The following is a 5,439-nucleotide window of genomic DNA, read 5'->3' on the forward strand; positions in this document are numbered from 1 at the left end:
CAGAAACCCAAAGACACAAAGCAGTAATTATATCTAAGTTTTGCTGGGAAGGGATCTGAATCTGTATAACCGCTCAGAACTCAATGTTCAAAAGGCTTTCGACCACTTGTAGAACTCCCTCAATACAGGTCATCTGAAGACACAGAATCTGTGACCTTCAGCATCACCAGGACCAACAGCATCACCAGCACCTGAATTGCAAAAGTAATTCCATTTGCTGATAGCAACAACAGCTCTTTATAATTTATGATAGGACAAAATACATTTATCCAGCACATGTTTATACTCACACCTAAAGTCAGGTAGAAGAAAGCACTAGTTGCTCATATTCAAAACAGAATTCTCAGCTGTGCATAAATCACTGTATGAAAAATTCTGCACCCACTCAACTATGAGTCTTCTAGTGTCATGTTCAAGTTGAAAATCATTAATCTCAGACTGTAAATGTGGAGACAGCATAGTACTGGAAAATATAATTGCAAATGGACAACAAGAGCATTGTTTTTCTGTCTAAGTGAACCCTATTTTATCTTTTAGGTTCAACCAGCTCATTATTTATATATAATTTGCTTCTACTGCTTGCTTCATACCTTTAATCATAATCATGTGTTTGTGCCATAATTGTTTACTATACATATTGTTATAATACACTAAAGTATAAATATCAAACACAGCTTTTATCTACCTAGAATATATGCTATATTTCTATAGGGATATTAGGTAATATCACTAAAACTGCATTAGCTTTTTATGTAGGTGAAAAACAAGTACGAGCGCCTTCTCATTTTATTTTATTTTAAAGAAAAATGTGAAATGATGTGCTTCAGGTAAATCGGGACAATAGCGGTAATCCAGAACTGTCCTATTTGCTGCATGCTTGAATTCTCACTTCCCTTTTATTACATTCAAAGCATGTACCATTGCTGTATTCTTTTACCAAAGCAAAAAGTGATTAAGCACATACTTACTTTAAGGAGATGAGTATATAACACAGACTACTGACAAAATTGTCATTCTAAAGCAGTGGTCGCCAACCAGTCGATCGCGATCGACTGGTCAACTGCAGAGCCTCTGTCAGTCAGTCCTGGGAAGGTCAGTCAGTGGAGGAGAGAAGGGGTGAGGGCTAGATCAAGGCCCCCTGTGGTAAGGGTCAGACGGAGTGCGGCACAGCCAGGAGCAGGGGAAGTTGAGTGAGGCCCCAGCCCAGCCGAGTGGCAGGAGGATTGGAGGCCGGGGGCTCCCACCACTAGGTGCACCCCAGTGGAGGCCCTGGGGGCCCATGCTGCACAGGGCGGAGGCAGTCGAAGTAACTGCCGCTGCCCACTGGGCATCAAGCCCCACTGCAGCATGGCTCATCCCAGTGGTGGGACTCGCGTGGAGTTGGGCCCTGGCCCAGCCAGGTCTCAGAAGATCTGCTTGTCCAGGGAGTGAAGCTGCAGCAGGAGCAGGCACCGCACAGCTGTGAGGAGCTGCAGGATGGAGCTGCAAGTGGCTCATCTGGGTAGTGTGGGGAGGAGGGGGCACACACCCCAGGAGGGCATGGGGGCCATGTGCCCAGGATATGCATGCAAGGAAGGGTAGGCTGCCACTGCGGGCTGGGGTGGCACCAGACTTTTCCAAAAGGACCTTGAGCCAGGCTGCTGTCAGGGTGGGCAGCGGCAGTGCTGGGAGCGGGGCTACAGGAGCAGCTGCAGCCACCCAAATATTTGCTGTAGCTGCCCCAATCCCCCCTTCCCAGTGCCACTGCCTCCCACTCCCTGAGCACATCATGTCCCAACCCTCCTGAGAAAGTCCCAGCACCACCCCAGCCCCAGCCTGCAGCAGCAGCCCACCCTCCCCCATGTACAGATCCCAGGCACATGACCTCCATGCCCTCCCAGCATGCGTTCAGTGGCAGGAGCCACCACCCCATCCCTGTGCAGGGCACCCCCCAGACAAGCCACTCACTGCTGCATCCCACACCCCGCCCCAGCTGTGCAGGGCCTGCCCCTGCCCCAGCCCCACTCCTTCCCTCACCACCATGAGGGGGGCAGATGCAGAGGCTGGGACTGGGGATGGGGCTGGGGAAGGACCAAATGGTGGGACAGGTGGAGTCCCAGGACCCCATTCAACCCAGCCCTGCTCCTGCCTGTGCCCCAATCCCTCCCTCACCACTGGGGCCTCAATCTGCCCCTCGCCCACCCCCCATGACAGCCCTTTCCCCTGCCCCTTCCCCCAAAGGCTTACCTGCTGGGGGGTGCCCCCAAATAATTTTTTATCCCTCCACCTTGATCTGCCCAGCCCCTTCCCCCCCCCACAGACTGACCTGTTGACGGGGGGGAGGGGGGGAGCACAGTAGATCCTGGGTTGCTTTTTAATTAAAAAAGTGATCTACTTAAAAAGGTTAGAGACCACTGTTCTAGACTCTTTCATAGGTCACTGTTAACCTGAATCCTAACTGATCTTGATTACTATAGATATGTTAACTGCGTGGAGCCATGGGTCTAAGAAGCCCTAGCCAATGGCAAGATGCCTATCAAAAAAAAAATCGTTTTAAGGAATGAATCTCTTTCAAAAAGTTAATTTAAAGTGGCTGAAGATGTTCAACACGTAAGGAAGTTTACTGATCTTTCAAGCCTTTTGACAAGCAACAGCTTTTCCCTTTATAAGCTAGGTCCTAAAACACTCACTTTGAGACAGACCATAAAAACAGATCTGCCACCACTGTGGGAGAGGAGAGAAAAGTGGGAAGAATGTTTGATGAAAGTTTTTATTCTATACTTGTATAGGCTCATTACCTTACATTCCTTCTAGATCTCTAGAAAACATGATATATAAGGAAAGATTGGAACAATTGGCATTCTTTTGACGGAAGGTCTTCATGCAAACCAAGGGTCACAATTTGACAGGGTTCAACTAATTGTAATAAGCTAGTTGTAACTAGTCTGTAATTAATTGATGCCCCCTAATCAACAAGTAGTTACACTGATTCAAATCACCATATGAACTATCCTAATTTCAATAAAAGTACTGAATCTACATAGCTGAAACACTTCTTACCTCCCCCAATACCTTTCAAATGTTCTTAAACCCAAATTTACATGCTGGTTGTCACTATACCAAAGATTCAAAACAAAAGACAGATTTATAATTTTACTGGCATAGCTACCCTCAGCTAGCATGTAAAAACAAATCATACCATATAGAAAATAAAGATAGGCTGGCAAACTCCCTTATACAAAAAAAGCTGGAAAACACAGCTAGGACAACAGAATGGATAATTTGAGTTGGCTTAGCTTACATGGTTTGTGTAGATGGCATATCTACACAGGCAAACACTCCTTCTGTCAAACTAGACTGCATCTTCCTTGGGGCCTCAACCAACATATCCACACCAGCATAGCTATAGTGGCAGAATGACTATGGTATAGACAAATCCAAGGGGAATACTCAGCTAACATAAGTAACAAAGCAGTATGTCAAATCCCATAATTTTTCCTCTTTCAAACCATGAATAGGCACTGTGACTAAAAAAAAAAGAGATCCACTAAAATATTTTGCTTGTCTTCTTTCAGGCACACGTCATGTGAGATAATCAGGAGAGATCAGGCTTGTAGCGAAATATCAGAGCATGCAGAACAATTGTGCAGCAAGGACTGTCTTGTCTTAACCTCTAGCCCTGTTCTAAGTTAATACAAAATCTATGCATGATTATTTTTTTTAAATTGGAAAAGATGATGCTTGAGGCAATTTTAATTAACATGCTGACAAGTTACATGCAATTCTGCAGTAGTCCTGCATGGCGAATAAGCTACATGGAATTTTAACACAGCAATTATCACCTGCCACTTAAAGATAATGATTACCTTAGCAGCCCCATTTAGGATATGTGTGCATGTGTAAAACAAGAAAAAAATTACAGGCTCACACATAAGGAAGAGATGTCAGGTTTGAGTCTCATGTAAGTTTCCTCCAAACTACTCAGACACTGTAAAATTACCCTATGATAAGAGCAAATTACACTTACATCCACTGCAAAGCTCCTTTACACTGCCAGGATGGCATAAATGAGAATCGGACTTAACAATTAAAATAGCAAAGCAAGCACTATGATTACTTTGTCACATATAACTTCATAGATATAATTTGGGGCACTGGCTATTTTGATGTGAAAAAAGTGATGAGGACACGTTGACAATGTTGTTGTCAATGGCAGAAGAGAAGTGTTTTGATAGCCTGTCTACCATAGAGAAAAAGAGAACCCATTAAGAGAGCCCATCATTTTGTCCTTTTGACCCAGCTGTACACTTCTATGCCTTTCAGACACATCCGCATAATCCTTCTGAGCCATAAAGAGCTTTCAGAACAAAAGGGTACACATTCTCTCAACTTCTGAAGAATCACACAGCCTAGCCTCAAACCAAATGTAGCCAGATGGAGAGTCAAAGGTCACCAGTCATTTTTAAGCGCCATCTTTCTAGCAAAAGCTTTTCCCATGGATGTTAAATATTAGCACAAATCATTGTACATACTTCGGTATGCGCCAAGGCTTTAGAGTGCAAATGATGTAATAATCTGATACATGCCACGCCTATTATACTACACAGATGTACCACCATGGATTATGACACCACTGCTCTGAGTCAAACGCCAAAAGCCAAATTTTGAAGAACCTCGCACAAGGTAGAAGAGTGCAAGAATCTATTTTTCATTCCTGGCCACATGACTTAATGGCTAGGTGCAATTCCTGTATCTGAACGATCAAATCCTAAGACAAAAGTCACTCAAGCCACCAACACCACTAGCCAAGAAAGCAATGACCATCAAACACACCCCACATTCCACCATCTTTTTAATAAAGTTAGCACACATGAATAGTTTTATCTGGGAAAATAAAGCAAGCAGAGATAGAGAGAGGGCATAGTAATGTGTAGCAAAACTGTGGGGTGTTAACAAGACCAAATAGATGGTGAGATAATGAGAATAAATTGCTCCTTGTTGATCCCCTATGGGACAGTAAAACAAATGTTGAAGGGAAAACGTATATTTCTTTGAAATATTCAGCTCAGTGCTGTGTGCAACAAAGTACACATCACAAGTCTTTTGTACCCAAGCTTGTACATATGTAAAACTAGAAAAGAATCAAGGAAGAGATAGGATGTCTGAATGATCTATACTGTATATATCCCTTTCATTGTTAAAATTAGAATTAGAAAGTTATAAGGGAAAAGTGCACCAGGAGATACATTAGATTTAGATTTTCAAAATGTTTTCACTCTTTACCCAAAGCTAGTAACTAGCCTTACTAATCAAGAAATGAACAATAAAATTCTATTGTGAATAAAAACTGATGAAGAGGGCACTTTCCAGCATGGAAGACATTAAGACACAGTATCCCCAATGGAATTGTAATAAGACTGGTGTTGTTTGACATGTTTATTAATGACCTGGGAACTGAGA

This window comes from Gavialis gangeticus, unplaced genomic scaffold (genome assembly GCF_001723915.1).
Source record: "Gavialis gangeticus isolate Ggan-Ray unplaced genomic scaffold, GavGan_comp1, whole genome shotgun sequence".
Taxonomy (NCBI): Eukaryota; Metazoa; Chordata; order Crocodylia; family Gavialidae; genus Gavialis; species Gavialis gangeticus.